The sequence below is a fragment of the Desmodus rotundus genome, chromosome 3 (assembly GCF_022682495.2).
Source record: "Desmodus rotundus isolate HL8 chromosome 3, HLdesRot8A.1, whole genome shotgun sequence".
Taxonomy (NCBI): Eukaryota; Metazoa; Chordata; class Mammalia; order Chiroptera; family Phyllostomidae; genus Desmodus; species Desmodus rotundus.
The window spans coordinates 196,121,610-196,140,047 of record NC_071389.1 but is presented as its reverse complement, the minus strand read 5'-3'; the positions used below and the strand labels follow the sequence as shown (position 1 = coordinate 196,140,047).

General features: G+C 39.5%; 1 protein-coding gene across 7 annotated transcripts in view; it reads right to left on the bottom strand.

The window, feature by feature from the left end:
* TNRC6B (trinucleotide repeat containing adaptor 6B) overlaps positions 1 to 18,438 on the bottom strand; it is a 235,796-nt gene that overhangs the window by 96,408 nt on the left and 120,950 nt on the right. The gene's annotated exons all lie outside the window — the stretch shown is intronic.

Here is an 18,438-nt window from a genome sequence, read left to right as displayed (position 1 = left end):
TGCCTCGCAGGCTAAATTGGGACTTTAATTTGGTGAAGAAACACTAAAAAAATCTACTAATCAAAGTAATTAAACAACCAAATTTGCTATCTAGAAAGCTAACCTTTGAAGTGAAAGCTATCTGGCAGGAGGAGAGACAGACAAAAGGATAGATCAGTTAGGCTTTAGCAAACAGCTACAGACTTTGGAGTCAGACCCCTCCCAGTTCCACCCACAAGATAACCTTGGGCACAGGGTTCCCCTCCCAGACCCTCAGTTTCCTTACAAGTAAGATGGGGAGCTCTTCCTACACATTTCTGTTAAAGGTGAGGGGCTGGCCTCCTCTGAGGACAGTTGCCAGGGTTCTGATGACACCCTTCTGCTCTCTGAGATGGAGAGCTGTAAGGACAAGTTAGGCTGGGAGCTGCCAGGCCTCCTCTGGTTGCTCTGCAGGGAGAGCCTGTCAGACTAAGCAAAGAACAAGCAAGCTCAAAGCAAGCGCAGCCTAGCAATATAGAGAAGGGTGGAGTCCCAGGGTTCTTAGTAAAACAGGCCAGTACATTCATCTTTTGGTTTAAAGGTTTGAGCTAGGTTTAGGTTGCTTGCAACTCAGGGACCTATAATAAATTTGAAGTAAAGACTACATATGACATATGTGAAGCTCCAAGCACGGTGTTTTCCAACCATCAAATACTCCATACAAGTGGTGTTCTTAGTACTATTAGAATAGTTCAGACAAGAGCCCTAGCTGGTGTGGCTCAGTGGATTAAGTGTCAGTCTGTGAATAAAAGGGTATCCAGTTCGATTCCCAGACTAGGGCACATACCTGGGTTGTAGGCCAGGTCCCCAGGAGGAGGCACATGAGAGGCAACCACACACTGATATTTCTCTCCCTCTCTTTTTCCCTACCTAAAAATATAAAAGTAATAAAAAATGCGCAAAGTAACATTTAAGAAAATAGCTCAGGCAAGAGAAAAGAACTTGAAGTAAGATATGAGTAATGAGAATAAAAGAAAAGATGAGATCTCAGAAATATATTCAGGAAACAGCATTAAAAGGGCTTACTGACTGACTAAATGTGGGAGGTTAGAGAAAAAGTGTGACAGTCATTTTCTTTATTTTAATGTTATTGATTTATGTGAGATAGGGAGAGAGAGAAACAAACATCGATTTGTTGTTCCACTTATTCATTGGTTGCTTCTTGTACGTGCCCTGACCAGGGATCAAACCTACAACCTTGGCATATTGGGATGAAGCTCTAACTGACTGAGCTATCTGGCCAGGGCAACACAGTCATTTTCAACAGGAATGATTTTGCCCCACCTCCCAGGGGACACCTGATAACGTGTGAAGAAGACACCTGATTACTGTGACTGAGGGGGCCAGGGTCCAAAGGGCATATAGTGTGTAGAGGACACAAATGCTGCTAAACACCCTACAATATACAGGACAGGTCCCCAAGTGTCAGTTCTGAAACTGAGAAACTCTGGTCTAGGCTAATTTCCAGTTGCCTGGACTAGACCAGGGTAACTGGTAAAGAATGTGCTATTAATAAGAGAGCACATGGAAGGAAGCATATAGATCTGGGACTGGGAGAAGGGGGCTAAGGAGATAATGAGTTCAGTTTGGATGTGATAAAACTTGTGTGCCCTTGGGGCATTAAGATAAAGATGTTGAGTAGGGGCCTTAAAACTTATCAGAGGAACAGTGGAGCTGGTAACAAGAATCAGGAGTCTTAAGAGTATAGAGATGGAAGCCCAAGGCCTGGGAATGATGACTTTATCCAGGTAGCCTGAAGAAAGGATGGCAAATGACAGATCTAAAATATAAATCTCAGCAAACCACAACATAAAAAAATAATTATATCTTCTTTATAACTTAACTAAGTTCTAGGAAAGATGGGTATCAAATGTTTGTTAGCAACAGTCTGTTAATAGTTTCCAATCCTCGCCTTTCAGACTGTCTCCACTGCTGGGTAAGAGGAATACTTAGAAAGTGTTAGCTCTAGACCAGTGATTTTCAACCTCTTGCATGTCATGGCACACATAAACTAATTACTAAAATTCTGTGGCACGCCAAAAATGTATTGTATTTATTGCTGATCTGACAAAAAAAATAGGTTAATTTTGATTCATTCACACTGGATGGCTATTGTGTTGGCTGTTGTCATTTTTTTAATTTGATAATCTAAGGGAAAAGAGGTCAGTGTCCCTGACTAAATAGTGAGTTACTGCATGTCTTAAAAATTCTTGCAGCATACTAGTTGCTCTAGACTCATCTACCCGTTTTAACTGCTGAAAGCAATGCATGAAAAATGTTAGAGAAAATAATTTTGACCAAAGTAGTAATAGTTCTCAATGAATCTGAAAGTGGAAATTGATAAACTCCCTCACCAATTTTAAGCAAAGACTCTCCAAAGTCACATACTTTCAAAGGAATTTTATAAAGATCAAACTCTGTACATTCAACAAACATTAACACACCTGCTGGGGAGGAGGCTGCTGCTGGATGTTATGGAGAACAATCATCAATGCCTATGTTCCCACGTGTGTTAACAGAGGACAGAGCATTTTCATGTTCACTGTCTCATCTCACTTGACTACTGGGTTTGTGAAGCAAAACTGTGACAATCGATACTGCCATCTCTGTTTTATAGTTGAAGAAACCATTCTGAAGATCTAATGTGATCTGCCAATGTGCACACATCTAGTTAACAGTAGGAAGAGATGAAATGCCCAGGAATATCCAAAGGATCCAACCTGCCCCTGCTTACTGTATGAAAATTAGGGGCTGGTCTAAGAATAACAACAACAGTAACAATCATGTGCTTTACATGTATTAGTCCTCTAATCCTTAAACAATGAAGCTGAAACTATTATCTCCATCTTGTAAGTGAGAAAACTGAAGTTCAGAGATTTTAAGTAAATTATAGTTTTTACACACAGTAAGAGGTGGAGCTGAGGTTTGAACCTAGGGTTGTCTGATGCTAAAGCCCAAGTTCTTAATTTACTCTATTGAATTTTCCATGTTGTTTTGGTTAGATAAAGGTTTGGGCTTTTTCAATTGCTAGCTAGCTAGATGACTCCACCCAGAAAGGCTGGCAGAAAGGAAAGCTAGTTTTATTTATTGTGTTCTTACTCTCTATTAAGTACAGTCATACCTCGGTACGCATTGCATTTGGATGAGAAAAAAATGTTTCAGCACTTGTCACTTGCTCAGCACTCAGTTTTGGCACTCCTCACAAGTTCCGGAACAAATTAACATGATTTGAAGAGAAAGGGGAAGGTGAAAGCTATCATGAAAAGTTTCTGTACTGGAGAACTCAGTGGGAAGGTAAATGTTCTAAAGGAAGGCTGCCCCAGGAACGAGCTGCTGTCAACTTTGATGAGAATAAATTTGACTCTCTACGTCAACTACTCACATTTTGAAGTCTTATCAACAGGAGACGAGGGACAGTAAAATTAAATGGCTGACATGCTGAAAGAGAAACTAGCATGGGATACGTTTTCCATCTGGCTCAATTACTTAGGTGCCAAGAAAAAATAAAATGAACAGGAGATGGGCATGTTGCTACTTCGCTAAAAATGTGAATATACTTTCACATGCAGCTGAAACACAATGTCAAGTCTGCAGGGGCAGAGCCTTCTTAATGCCAAAGTCATGGGACAAACAAGGGCCTGCCTTTCCCTTCTTCCCTTTTCAAGCCTCTCTCATCTACAAAGAATTCAAAACACATGTAAAAATAAGTATTCAGCGCTTGAATTACATTTTGAATGGAGGCTTGACAATTCTGTCATTTTTCTACTCTCAAAACAATAAAGCTTCTGGGGTAGTTTTTAAAAAAGTTTTTATTATTAAATATTTAGTACATATTACCAAAAAACCCACAAAACCCATGTACTCACTACTCAGTTAAAGAACGGAACGTTCGCAGTACCAAGAGCCCCCTCGTACTCCTCTATGAGCCCATCTTTTCCTACCCTACGAGTTTACCACCCCTCAAATGAACGTTTATCATTCCCTTGCTTTGTAACACATAGCTTTGTAACCCAAACAATTTATCTTTCATTTTATACATTTTGATCTTTGTAAGTGGAATCATACCATAGTTGACTGCTGAACAACATGGAGGTTAAGGGTCCCAAGCCTATGCACCATCAAAAAATCTGAGTTTAACTTTTGACTTCCCCATAAATTAACTACTATAGCCTACTGCTAACTGGAAGCCTTACTGAAAAGCATAGATAGCCAATTAACACACATTTTTATATGTTATATGTATTAGATACTGCATTCTTATAATAAAGTAAGCTAGAGAAAATAAAATGTTATTAAGAAAATCATAGGTAATAAAAATACATCTACAGATTTATTGAAAAAAACGTGCACGTAAGTGGATCTGCACATTTCAAACAGTGTTAAGGGTCAACTGTATTTTACTTTTCTATGATTTGCTTTTCTCACTCAACACTGCTCCTGAAACTCATTTATGTTGTGTTAAATTTCATTCGTGTAAATGCTGCAGAGTTCCACAGTTAATATACCACAATGTATGTATCCATTCTCCTTCTGAAGGATATTTACCATATTGTTCGGACCATACGACACACCTAGGTTTTAGAGGAGGAAAATAGGAAAAAAATTTTTTTGAAGCAAAAAATGTGGTAAAATATTTAGTAACATAACTAACATAATATTTCACCAATGTAAATAAATGTAAGCTACATTCGGACTATAAGATGCACCCCCCTCCAATTTTGGGGGGAAAGTGTGTCTTATAGTCCGAAAAATACAGTAGGTTTCCAATTTGTACTACTATATTGCAATGTAACTGTAAACATCCTAGTACATGTCTCCATATTAGCTCTTCAGTGGGGTGGGTTTGTGCCTACAACTCAACCTGCTGGGTTACAGGGTGTCCAAGTTTTCCAAATTTACTGGACATTGCAACACTGTTCCCGAAGTGGTTACTACAATTTACCCTCCCACCAGAAGAATACAAAAATTTTCACTGAGCCCTGACCAGTGTGGCTCAGTTGGCTGGGCATCACTCTGCAAAGCAAAAGGTGGCCAGTTCAATTCCTAGTCAAGGCACATGCCTGAGTTGTGGGTTTGATCCCCAGTAGGGGCATATATGAGAGGTAACTGATGGATGTTTCTCACATAGATGTTTCTCTCCCTCTTTTTCTCCCTCCTTTCACTTCTCTACAAATAAATAAATAAAATCTTAAAAAACATTCTCACTGAATATAAAAATTCCCATATCCTCAACCAATCCTTGGTATTTTCAAATCTTTTAATGTTTGTTAATTTGATGAGTACAAAATGGTATCTCATTGTAGTTTAGCATGCATTTCCTTGATTACTAATTAAATTGAAAATTTTTTCACTAAATTTATTGGCAATTTGGATTTTCTCTACTGTGAAATTCTTATTTTCATTTCTTTTTTTTTAACTAGGTCTTTTTCTTATTGATTTGTAGTTCTTTATGTATTCTAGGTACAAATTCTTTGTTGATCATATTTGCCGAAAATATTTTCCCCAGTTTTTTTCATTTTCATTATAGTGTCATTTGATGAATATAAATTCTTAATTATAAGGAACACACATGTATCAACTTCCATTCAGGATTTTTGCTTTTTGTATCATGTTTTAAACACCCCTCTCCCAGGGCCATAAATATTCTCCTATATTCGTTTCTAGAAGTATTAAATTGTTTCATATTTATCTGAAATCTATTTGGTATTATTTTTGTAAACGGTGTCTGATTGATCCTTAAAAAGAGGGGAAATGATCATGTGAGGACAGAGGCAGGAATTGGAGTGATATGGCTATAAGCCATGGACCACGTAGGAAGAGACAAGGAAAGACTCCTCCCTATTGTTTTCTCGAGGGAGCCTGGCCCTGCCAACACCTTAATTTTGGACTTCTAATCTCCAGAACTGTAAGAATATAAATTTCTGATGTTTTAAGTAACCCAGTCTCTATTGTGTTTTGTTATGGTAGACTCAGGAGACCAATACAATCACATGGAGCATCCCAGCACCATTTGTTGAAAAGCCTATACTTTTCCCTACTAATCTGCAGTGTCATTTGTCATCTATCTCCACTGACTGATTGGTAAGGCCAGTTCTATCATAGAGTCCACATACACACAGTCATCTGAGTCTAGGACTTCCACTCTGATCCACTGATCCATCCCTATCCCTGCATCTATACTACATTGACTTCATTTGTGGAACATAGCTGAAATTAACATCATCATCAAGATTACTGTATGCTGGGCAAAGCACCCTTTGCTATATGCTTGTACATCGTTATTTTTTAATTTAATTTTTTTTAATAACAAAATTAAATAGTACTGTTTAGTAAGATAAAAATGCATCAGCACATTCAAAATAACTGCCACAAGTCTTTTAGTACCAACAATTTCACTGGGTAAGTGAAAATAAAGATTAGAAAGCAACCACATTTTTCCTTTGCCCATTTCAGGGAACTGCTGGTATCCTACAAAAACTCAGTAATTGGCCACTTATTAAAAATAGAAAAAGCAGGAGCAGTGGTGGCTGAGAGGACAACTGCAGGTGACATAAGTATAGCACAGCTTCTTGATAGTCACAGGTAGCTCTGGTTCAGTTATATTACACGTTACCATGCAGCGCCATGTCATGCTTAGAAAGAGCGGTGCAAGCACTAAAACCCAAATTCCATCAATGGCTCTGCAACCCATAAAATTTACTCAAGTGACTCACTTGGTAGTATTTTCTGAATACAAGTGGGGTAGAGGAAGCATAAGGACAGGTCAACGGCCTGGGCTCCGCTAGTCTCTGGGAAGCAAGTAGCAGTAGAAGAATCTGGAAGGACTGGTCCTGGACACTGGTCACAGCATCCCAACAAGGAGGAAAAGAATTGAACCTGTCTGTCCATTTCATCCTAATGGTCTGTGAATAAGTACTAGACTCTTACATCTTACAGAACTGACAGAAATTGCAGGTACATAAAAAGGTCCTGCCTCCATACCTCCTCTAATAATTAAATAAAGAACCCACAGAGTCTGAACTCAGTACAGACAGTTTATAAAATACATAAGACAGCCCTGGCCAGGTAGTTCATCATCCTGATGAACTACCCAGTTGATTAGAGCATCGTCCGATGCACCAGCGTTGGGGTTTGATCCCTGGTCAGAGCACATATTAAGAATCAATCAATAGGATGCATGAATGAGTAGAAGAAGTCAATGTCTGTCTGTCTGTCTGTCTCTCCCCCCTTCTTCTCTCTCCCCCTCTAAAATCAAGAAGTTAATATTCATATCCTCTGAAAATTTAAAAGAGATGTGGTAACATATAAAGACACACAGTTAAGTATTTTGCTCAAAACTTTGGAGTATAAAATGTTTCTTCTTTTCTCTTCTTTCTAGTTCTTTGCTTTCTTTTTGATTCCTTTCATTAATGAGGGGCTAGTAGGGGTGAGAAGGGGCTGAAGAAGGCAATGTGCTATTTGGGTGGAAAGAGGGCAAGGAAAATTGAGGAAGGGAAGAAAAAGTGAGAGAGGTACACAATAAAAGACAGTAAGAGACCAGTCAGAGGTCCAAGTCGAGGACAGCCATCAGCCTCTCACCCTGCCAACAAACAGCCCTTCTGAGTTCTAGATCACTGCACCCTGCAGAAAGACAGGGCCAGAATCTTCAGCAGCTCCTAAAGGTACTTCTCTCAGCTGCAACTGCCTTGTGGCAGAACATGAAAACAAAACATAAAGTCACAGAAGGCCTTACCATATGAGAATGTCCTCATGACTGAATCCAAGGTGAAAAGAAATGAAATGAGAAAGGAGGAGAAAGATAAGAGAAAAAGAAAAGAAACTGGGTCTCAAATTTTCATCTTAAATATAGAACTTATTGTAATTATAAAGATTTTCCATAAGTGGCCTTTATCAAAGTAATCATTAAGGAGTTTATTGGGCTATCCTCCCAATTCTGTTTATTTCACTGCACACTTGTATATTTTTATGACATACCTGGAAGAGATTAAAGTGGAAAGCAAAGAGTACTCTCATGAAGCTGACTTCTGTTATGGAAGGGCAAATGGTGGGACATGGACTGATGGAAAGAGGAACAAGCCTGATGGGAATCCATTAAGGGGGCAAGCTAGATCCTGGGCAGTGGGGGAAACCTGGCATGTTGTGACATGTGAGGTCTTTGTGATGCACTAGTATCCTGACCCTGGCTGGGAAGCACCAATACCTTAGGACCAAAAATTGACTTGTTTTGAGCTATTGGTTAAGTATATTAAACAACATTGTGAACACCAATAATTAGTTCTCTCTACTGCACTCACCAAGACAGGTTGGTAATCAGTAGGCAACATTTTTTGAAACTTAGTAAGTTAATGCCAACCTGCAATGCTGAATTGAAGCTCATTCAACACAGACCTTGGCCTCATCACAGTCTAAGGCAACAGACCTGATGTTTTCCTCACTGAATTCAAGTGTGTTAAATCAAAATGTTAGTGAAACTTGAACAAGAAGAAAGGGGCTAGTAAGAAGAGACAGTATGAGTGGGTAGGAAAGACAGATGGAAACAATGGTGGCAGGAACTTTTGAGACACACAACAGTACAGACTTTCAGACCAATCATCAGTAACTGGAAGAGTAGAGTTGTGTCCGATCTGCAATGACCCCTTTTACTCAGTACCTTCCTGTTCCTGTCCCAGCAGGCAATCTACACATAGGCCCCTCCAATAGATCTACAAGAACTTGAGATCCACTGGGCCAGTGACAGGGAGGAAACATTTTGGTCTTCAAAAAGCTATGAGGATAATTATCCAACACTGCAGGCTACGTATGTCCAAAATGGGAAACAAATTAATTACAATCTTGAGACAATACATAAATCAGGTTCATCAATGGATCGTCTTCCTCTTGAAAGAGCCTCCCTTTTGCTCCAGTTTTCAAGCATCTCCCCATATCCTACATGAGTTTATATATATATATACACATACTCATAGCTAGCTAGTAATGGTTTATTTACATTCCTTCAGAGTAGAAGAAAATCACAATCTATTTGCAATTATAATACTCTAAAAATAAGTCATTTGATTCTTTCAAATGTGAAAGGTAAAAAGTGGAAACATTCTTGTGTTAGAACTTGTAATTAGGAAGGTGGTCATTTGTAAAATAGATATGCCAGAAGCAAACAAAATAAAAGCCATTCGGAGATTTGAAAGCCTATGTTGGTTTTTAAAGCAGCGTTTAAAGCAGGGTATACAAGAATACATGCATCAAATTAAGTGACTTTAAGATAGAATAAATAGGAATTCTCTGACTTTCAAAATCCATCAGGCAAAGTTTTCAGAACTCCCCATACAGTATTTTCTTGACTTAACACTACTTGAGACAAAGGAACTTGACAATTCCTAGTGATTAGCATTGCATATATGGATCCTCTCAAACTTGGGCAAAATTCATCTAACTATTCTAAAATTGTATTATTTGAACAAGGGTAAATTTACAGATTAAAAAAACAATGTTATTAGACAAACACTTGAGTAGAGATAAATCTGGAATTATCCAATATTTCATAGTCCATATTGCTCAAGTTCCAGCTGTATTTAGCAAATAATTTCAGACAAGTGTTCTTCATTCTCTATTTTCCCATATCACTGTAACAGGCTGACAAATCCACTAAAAAGGAAAACTTCATGATAGTAAGGCAATCAATTGTTTTTTAAAGTTTCTAAAGCATAGGTATGCAAAATGTGTGCAAGGCAATTTTAAGATTTATAAAAGCAAAAAACAATAACTTAAATGTCCATTGGCAAAAGCTAGTATTTACTGAGTGCTTGCTACATGTCATACGTAAGTGTAATAAACCCTCTACAAGTCTCAAAACATTTCCATTAGACAGGGCCTAGTCACATCTCCAATCCACAGAGAAGGAAACTGAGACACAAGGAAGTTGAATAAAATTTCATATTGCTGGTAGGGCTGGAATATGAATTTATAGCTCAACCTCCCACCACCACATTCCACCGTCTCTCACTGAGAGGGAGCTTAACCCTGAAGTGGTCGCACTTCCAGACTAAAACTGACGATTATTTTGCATGGATGACTATTGTCATCCATGCGACCACTCGAGGGTTAAAGAAACAAAGGCACCTCCAAAAACCTCAACACCATGCAGCAACTACAGGGAGGCAAGCACTGTGCCTTTGCTTGCTGAAAACTGTAATTCCTAGGAATGCAGTGTGTCCAGCACATTATAAATACTCAATATAATCTTTTATATATATGTATGTACGCATATATACTCATATGTACATAAATACAATGCCTGAAAGAATATGTCTTAGTTGTTACCAGTCACATCTCCAGGAAGCAGAATTGGAAGTAGGTGAGTTAAAATGAGAAATGGGGTACTTTTTAAATTTTATGTACTTCTCATGATTTAAATGTTAGGCAAAAATATTACTTTTAAAATTCCTTTTAAATTCTGAAACAATTTCAAACTTACAGAAAAATTGTAGGTATGGTACAAAGAACTTTTTCTCCCAGAATCATTGAGAGTAAGTTGTCAACCTAACGCTTCATCACCCCAAATACTATAATGTGTGTATTCCTTAAAAAAAAAAAAAAAAAAATCTCTTATGGAACTATACTACAACAACCAAAATCAAAAACATTAACATGGATACATTGCAACACCACTTAATCCTCAGGCTCCATTCAAGTTTCACTACTTGTCCCAGCAATGGTCTTGATGGCAAAAGCCCCCAGGTCAGAATCCCCTGTGATATTTAGTTGACCTGGCCCTCTGGTCGTCTCCTTCAGTTTGAAAAAGTTCCAGTCTTGCTTTGACTTGCATGACCTTGAAACTTCTGAAGTTGATTGCAGGCCATTTAATTTGTAGACTGTCCCTTATATTGGGCTTGTCTGTTGTTTCCTCATGATTAGATTCAGGTCATGCACCTGGGCCTGAATATCACCCAAGTGATGTTGTGTTCTCACTGCATCCTATCAAGTGACATAATTTCAATTTGAACCTCTACTGGCGATCACTTAGACCACTTGGTTAATGTGGTGTTTGCCAGGCTTTCCCACTGTAAAATCACTCTTTTCCTCTCTTTGTATTCAATAGGTATTTTTCAGGGAGGTACTTTTATATTTAAACAACCCATTCTTCAAACTCTGAATTTATGCATGAGTCCACACATATGTTTTATTGCAAAGTAGGTGAGGTTGTGTGGGGTCCCTCAGTTTTTTATTTTTATTTTTAAAAAGATTTTATTTATTAGAGAAAGGGAAGAAGAAAGAGAGGGAGAGAAACATCAATGTGTGGTTGCCTCTTGCATGCCCCCAACCAGGGACCTGGCCAGTAACCCAGGCCATGTGCCCTGACTGGGAATCGAACCAGCAACCCTTTTGTTCACAGACCGGCACTCAGTCCACTGAGCCACACCAACCAGGGCTCAGTTTTCTCTTTTACTTAACAGGTTTTAATCCATGACTATCACTTCTTAAATTTTGATAATCAAATTATCCCAGACTTGGCCAGTGGGAGCCCCTTCAAACTGGCCTATGTGCCCTTTTGGTATGTATTCATGATTCTTTGAAGACTTCATTGCTGTCAAGTGCAAGATATTCCAGGTTCACCTTAAACTTTTCTGTTCTAATCCTGTAATTAGCCATTTCTCCAAGAAGCTGGGGTTCCCTTTTAGTTAAAAACTGGTATTCTGAACTTAAGATCTAGGTACCTGATGCACTCACTGCAACTGGGGTACTCACCCTCTTTACAGACAGCTCTAAGAAATGCCTGTATGTGTGTATATAAACACACATGCATGCATTTTATACCTGTATTATTTCTCTATTTGTCAAGCACACAATACTTCCGATTCCAACCTACCATCACAGGATTCATTCTAGTTTTCTCTTTCAATATTTATAATTCCCTTCTCCAATGGTGATGGCTGCTAGCTCCCGTTATCCTTAGCACATTTATTTGATTGATCCTGTATTTAATCAATCTCCCAATACTGCTGACATTCCAAACCCACGTGGATGCCCTTCACACCTCTCTTTGGCTCTGATAACCCACACCAAATCCACACTTTCTGTGAAGGCCTCCTCAGTCTGACACCCCTGACTGAGCCACCTATCTTCTGCCTATACTGGGCGTTAGGACAGAATTGTTCAGAAAGGTGACAAGGAAGAGAAGAATACTTTTAAAAATTAAATGTGAAATTATATATATATTTTAAAAGGGTATCCATTAAATTAGAACTGGTAATAATTTAGACAGCCAAGCTAAAGTTCACTTTGGTATCATCTGTGAAGAACAGGTTTGTTAAGTAGATTAATAATATACACAAGCTTGCAACCAGTTGTTTAACCTACTTAAGAAAACTAATTGTTTTCAAGCACTTTAAAAATCACTGGGCATGTACTTGCCTTTAATTACTGTCTAATTACAAATAATTTCTATTTTCTTCTTATAGCTTTGATAACTCTCTATTTGATTACACTGTATTACTACTTAAACTCAATGTAGTTTAGATCCTTTTAAAAATATCTCTTTATTAATCAATTTGGCTTTTTAAATAATCATCTGAGATAAAGTAGTTTCTCCTTTTTAGCTAATCTGTCATGCTACCCAAAACGGGAAATGCCTTTTCCCGGCCATGCAGGCCTGGCCCCCAAGCCCTCCTGCTCCACACTCCAGCACTCCCGCCTCTCCGTCCTCCATTATTTAGTACGGATGCACTGCGGAGAAGCCCCATAGAGCCATCAGTTCCCATCACTTGAGCCCATATTTTATTTAAGACACTACACTTCACAAAACAGGGATTCACCCAATCAATTAACAAGTTTAGTCTGCAACTCATTTAAGAAGGTTTGCTCAGGAAGAGGATACATTCTAGAGTCACAGCCCCTAGTTCCTCCATTTCCTTGTTTGTGTGGCCCCAGATCAGTTACTAAGCTTTGGAAACTCCATTTTTTAAAGATCAAACCATTCTTAACCTCAGGTTGTGTGAGGACTAAAGGAAGTAGTGGGAAGTACCTGCTATAAAACAAGCATTTAATGAATACGAGTTCATGTCTAAACTCCTCTTCTCCCTGCCTCATGGGAAAACTCAGTATGATTCAGAGCAGTATTTTAAAATTTGGTCATACAGAGCCTCAGAGGGAACCCTCAGAAGAATATGCCAGCTTAAACTGTGTCTGCCCTATCACTGCCCCTAACTAAAACAAGAATATTAAACAAAACAAAACAAAACAAACACAAAAAACCACCAGCCAAAGTTCCATAACCTAAAACTGAACAAGGAACTCTGCTCTTATCCAGGAGAATATTATCAGTATGGGGGTGGGGGGGGCGAATGAGGAATAAGCAGAATATAATATCTACTCTGGCTTCCAAATAAAGGTGCCAACTAGTCATACAGACCCCAATTAATCCTGGCCTGGGAATACTGGGACTACTGAAGGCACTATCTCAGTGGTAGGTTATCTGTTTTTTGTTTTGTTTTGTTTTGGTTTTTTTGCCTATGAAGCTCTGTCAGATACCAGTGATTAAATATTGGCATTTCATATCTGACAAAAGAAGATCATGTTATTAAAAATCCATTAGAGGTAAGCAATTTAAAAAACCAAAGGTGTTAATAATGTGATGCACCATGGGCCATCCTAGCAGTGTTTTAAAAATGCCAACCTCTAGTAGTGAACCAAGCAGAACTGCAAAAGCTCCAGCAGGTAAGACATTTCAAATGCATGGCCTTAGCAAGTAACACAGAAGTGAATCTAAAAATTACCAGCAAATAATGCCAGATGAACTCTTTGCTCTGTATTTTCAATATATGAAATAGCTAAGCTTTTCTGGCATGTAAAATTATGTGGTTTTAGTGTATTGTTTCTTTTAATTTCATGAAAATTTATTTACATCAAAGAGACGGAAGATACAGTGGCATTCCTTCCAAACTGCCTCAAGAGCAAAGCCAGATATTAAAAGACTGCAAACAAAATGCTGATGTACCATGAATATACGTGCTGTCTCTGCAAATAATCCTTTCTCTGTAAAGGATAAAGTTGCCAACACGTTTCATTTGCAAAGCTTCTGTGCTTCCAAATGGCCTGCAAGCAAAGGTCAGAGTGTCTCCCATGGGTTTGCAAAGGGCTAGACCCTGAGTGATATGTCAGAAGCCTCAGACACAGGTGGACGGCACAGAGCCAGGGACTAAATTCCTCACCCAACAGAAGTCCAACTAGTTATCCAGAAAAGCCTATGTAACCTAAGACAGAAGGGGACTCTCCCCAGGAAGAGAACACATTCCTATTTGTCAAACTAGGAACTGTAACCACCACCACTGCAGACACTACCAGTATTTCTGCAACAGGCAAAGCGGAAAGATTCCCTGCTTTTAGGTACCACACATCAGCCTTGCTTTTCTTCAGTCTCTCCACCCTCAAACTGGTAGACCAGGCAGCTGCTCTGGCTCTTCTTTGTTTAATGGGGGAAGGAGGACAGGTGAATGATTTGCATTTAAAGTTGTCTCTAATCGTGCAATATTCTTTGTTTCCTATTAAAGCACATTCAGGTATAAGCGTGGAAGGTGGGAAAAACTGAGAGTTTAAACAAAGTACATTGTTGCCTAAAATGTACTTTTTTTAAGGGGGGAGGGAACCACACAGTCCACAGCTCCCTTCCATGCCACACCAGATATTTCTCCTAGAAGGAAGGGAGGCCCAGCAACTTCAGGAAGCTATTGCAAACCTAGTTGGCCTGGGAGACCTTTGTGTCTAGTTTCTTCCTAAGGCAGTGGAGTATAGTGATCAGGCACAGAAACTCAGCACCAAGTCTGTCCGGTCACTTCCTACCTGTGTGACCAGATACTTAACCTCTCTGCAGTTAGCTTACAGTCTTCATTATGAAGACTGAGTTATCGTACATAAGGCACTTGCAGCAGAGTGCCTGGTGTTCATTATAGGAAGCACACAGGAACTATTACCACCTTCCCCATCTCATATACAAGTGTAAGTTCTCACCTCCTCCAACCCACAATCTTTCTTTCCCTATTCTTTCAGGTCATTTGCCTGACCCTGGTTTTATCTTATTCCCAACCCAGCCTGGACGTTTTTGAACATTCACCAGCATTCCCCAAAGGTTTCACCCCCTGGTTATCCAGCACTATCTATCTAGGCCAATCCTCACTCAGCCTCAGATGAATCCCAAGTAACTGCATTCCTCCCCTTGACTTGCTGGGAAAGGCTGCACAGCCACAAATCACTGCAGTTACAAATAAAGGATCTCCCCCCTCAGCTAAGCCCTTAGAGCTGGTAGATGATTCTTTGTTGTTGTTTTCCTTTGAAGGTGGGGGGTGGAGGTCTTAATTTTCTAAATGTTTTCTCTTTCTTTTCACTCAGACTTCATTTCCTATTTTACAGAGAGGAATGCCTTCTACTTAGAGGCAAATGTCTCCCTGAGGGAACTCCCTCAAATATCCTTCTCTCCATTTCCAAATTTACTCTCTCCTCTCCAAGGCTAACCTGTCATCTATATAGCAAATCTCTCCCCACACCTCAGTTCTCTTCCCAGACACACTCTCCCAAGTTCAAGTCAACTAACTGTATCAAATGCCTACTCAGGGTACCAGGCTCACTTCGTGGATGTTGAGGACATAGAGCTTATCCTTGTACTTCCAAAGGTTACCTCTCTACTTGCTCCTTCTCCTTAGCCGTCTGATTCATGCTTTAGAATGCGAGTCCCACAAGGGGAGGGATTTTTATCTATTATGCTCATCACTTTATTCCTAGAGACTAGCACAGCTCCTGGAACATGAAGGCACTCAAAAAAATTTTGTTGAGTTAATTCAAGCCATCCTTGATTCATTTATTCATTCAACAAATGCTCAGAGCACTCACTGTGTGTGTCAGGTGCTGGGGTTACAGAGGTGAGCACAACTAGTTCCTGTCCTAGAGCTACTCACTGTAGTGACAAAGAGAGACCACCCAAGAGCCCATGGGGAGACTTCCCAATGTGGCAGACCACTGACAAGCAGGATAAACAATGTGATGGGGCTGCTGAGCTTTTCAAGGCCAAACTTAACTGCCCACTCTCACAGCTTATCTCAGTTGACCCCCTGAGGCAAGGGCCCTGATAACTATTCTTCATACTTCCCTAAACTCCTTCCTGTCTGGGTTTCTCTTGCACCACCCCTCTTCCTGTTTCATCGCATCCCCTGAGGACGCACTGCCAATCCCCTGGCCTAGACGACCATCTCTACATGTAAAACTCAGTGTCTCTGAATCTTCTCTCTTGAGCTCCAGACCTTTATTTCCACCTGCCAAGTTGTAGTACATGTCCAGCACACATCTAAAACATAACTCAAGCAAAACCACAGCCTCTCAGCCCCCATCCTCACCCTACTATGTAGTTCAAACCCACTGAACACGTATCCCAACTCATAGCACCACTCATTCACCCAGCCTGGGGCTTACCCACAACTCCTCCCTCTTTTCATCATATCCAATGGATTTCACATCAGAAGTCTCTAAATCTGGTTTTTCCATCTTTACTGTCATTGACTTAATTTACATTTTCCTGCTTTGTCTGCCTCTTGTATCTTCCCCTCCATCAGATCCTCAATGTGGAGATCAACTGAAGCAAGTTGATTTTTTAAAAGCTGCTTTCTACAAGATAAATTCCAAATTTCTTAAAATATGAAACCCAAGCAACCTATCCACTCTTCTCTGGACAGCCTATACTTGTGTCCCGCAAATATCACTCCATTTCCCAGACTCTCCTACTCCTTAACTTTGTTTTTGTTATTTCCTCTTTGTGAAATGCTAACAATAAAAATAATGGGAACAGTAGCTTACATGGACTCCTAACAATATGCGACTTTAAATAAATTCTCACCTAATCCTCATAACTAGTCTTTGAGGTCGGTACTATTGTTATTCCCCGGTTTCCCAATGAGGAAGCCGAGGTGCACAGATATTACTTGTCCAACACTGGACTGACCTAGCCACACAGCTGCTTCGGGTTCAGAACCTTGGTTCTTGAACACTGCACTACACGCCCCCTGATTTACTCACCACCTGCTTCATCAAGCAACTCCTGATTATCCACTAAGACCCAGCTCAAATGCTTCTTCTTTAGCAGAGTCTTCCCCAGTGCCCTAGACCTCTCTCTCCATCCCCTTGGCATCATACTTCCATCTTTATTACAGACAGCCTCACTGGCCATTTACATTAGTAAGTTAAAGACAAACGTCAGGCCTTTCTTAATCTTTGTATTCTCCGCACTACACAGTGTAGTACTGAGAATATACATAAATACTTATTAATAAACAAATTCTTCCTGTGTAGGACCTAGAGTATATCCTACTCAAACTCAAGTCTACCTGGCATATTCACTGCCTCCAAACACTCTACACTGCTAACCCCAAACTCCCACCTCTTCCTCGCTGCCCCAGGACCCTTGATGACAAAAAGTCAAAGCCTTTGCTGCCACTGCCACAAGCAGCTGATGGCATTATCACAGCTGGGGGGGAGGGGCGGGGGCAGGGGCAGGCCAGTGCTCCTCTTCATTAAAGAATCAAGTGTATCTAAGAAGCACTTTCTCTCAAAAAAAGACAGTGGGGACATTTGATGTAGGGTGGCTAGATTTAAGAACTTTGTCACTTAAAATGTGAGAGTGGGGTGGTAGACATAAAAATAAGAATGTACATAATATGACAGAACACCTGCCATTATTCATAACTCGTAAAGAGTCAACAGGCTGGTAAAACATAAATAACATTATTTAGTCCTGTGACCTTCTTGCCACTTTTACATAATCACCATGACTATATACCTCATTGAATCAGATACACTTTGGTAAATTCTATAACTTCTTAGCACATAACAAACCTGGCTTGTTTTTTCTTTTTTCCTTACATTAAAGTAGAATGGTTGTCTGTTTACAGTATATTTAGAGGGAATAAAGTAATATTTTAAAAAGTGTGAGTCACTGAAACCATTATCACTGTAGTCAATAAATAAGAATGGAGGAGGTAGTTCCAAAACTTGAAGTAAGGTTTATTCCTGTGAGTAAGACTAATAAAAACCAGCAAGCACATAGTTAATGGTAATACATGCTAAGAGATGGTCTATAATTAAGATGTGCTTCCCAAATGCTGAATTTTAGTACCTGTGCTGATCTATATTCCCTATGTAATGGTTTTCCTAAAGCTATATTCAGTTTACCGAGATGTCTCTTATTACAATGTTTTTCTTTGAAATGATTATAATTAATGGTGAGTCTAAAAAATGCCTTTACTTGGCAAATTTAAAACTGGTAACTCATGTTGGATTCCAATATTGCTTTTGCACTGTTACAGTTCCCTGAAACCTAAGTCTGGGAAACACCATATCAAAGTGTCTGAAGAGACTTAGGAAACAGCTAACTCCGGCTTGCTTGACTAG